We start from the raw sequence: 273 nt of genomic DNA on the forward strand, positions 1-273 counted from the left end.
TATTATTCTCACGGCGAGTCGAGTGACAATGTTTTATATTCGCTCGAACGATTTTTCTTTGTGGGGAATGAAAATTGAAAGTACGTGAAAGTATAGGAAATTCCGAACGGATGGATGATTTAATAGAACTAGAGTGTGATAACTCGATATCTATACATTGAAAGCAAGATTGTTTTTGCGTCACGCGAGAATGGACTGTCCTTCAAATAATATCAATATGTATGTATTACTTTTTTTTTTTTTTTTTTCAGTGAATAATGAATAATCGAATCG

The 273-nt window shown here is 32.6% G+C and overlaps 1 protein-coding gene across 1 annotated transcript in view; it reads right to left on the reverse strand.

Moving 5' to 3' along the window:
* The window catches only part of LOC102671330 (serine/threonine-protein kinase N), a 35188-nt gene that overhangs the window by 11821 nt on the left and 23094 nt on the right, over nucleotides 1-273 (reverse strand). The window lies entirely within an intron of this gene.

The sequence above is a fragment of the Apis dorsata genome, unplaced genomic scaffold, assembly GCF_000469605.1.
Source record: "Apis dorsata unplaced genomic scaffold, Apis dorsata 1.3 scaffold_642, whole genome shotgun sequence".
NCBI lineage: Eukaryota > Metazoa > Arthropoda > Insecta > Hymenoptera > Apidae > Apis > Apis dorsata.